The sequence below is a fragment of the Brassica oleracea genome, unplaced genomic scaffold (genome assembly GCF_000695525.1).
Source record: "Brassica oleracea var. oleracea cultivar TO1000 unplaced genomic scaffold, BOL UnpScaffold01246, whole genome shotgun sequence".
NCBI lineage: Eukaryota > Viridiplantae > Streptophyta > Magnoliopsida > Brassicales > Brassicaceae > Brassica > Brassica oleracea.
This window is the reverse complement of record NW_013617795.1, coordinates 10,109-10,742: the sequence shown is the minus strand read 5'-3', so window position 1 is coordinate 10,742 and position 634 is coordinate 10,109.

Below are 634 nucleotides of genomic sequence, written 5' to 3'. Positions count from 1 at the left end.
ATATATATATATATATATATATATATATATAAATACTAATGATTTAAAGCAACAAGATTGGCTGATCAATTTTGTCGTCCACTTGAAATCTTTCAAAAGTATGTGAAATACTAAAGTCAAAGTAAATATGGATTTAGAATAGTAGTTATATTTTACTAACCGAAATACCGAAAAAAACCGAAACCAACCCGATATCCGGATTGAACACCCCTAATCCAAATGAAGCCAAACTATTATTTCATTCTTCAAAATATAATAAAAATAATAATTTAATCCCGCGCAAGGCGTGGGTCTTATCCTAGTATGTATTATTCATAATCATTAATTGTCATATATATGTTAATCATATTAGGTAATTTCGTAGCTTTTATTTAAGGAAAGGAAAAATATTCTTTTGTACACTAATAATTAACTTGATAGTTAGTTTAATAAAGAACATATTATATGTTTATATGTACCAACTTATTTTTCTAACAAATCTAATAATCATTATCATGATGACACGTGGCTACGAAAACATGTTGTAATGCTCCAAGATTAATATATAGGGGATTAATCGATTTAGCTTCCGTTTACACGTTTTGGTTCATATTATAATCAAAATAGGTTTGTAAATGTTGGATGATCTATCATC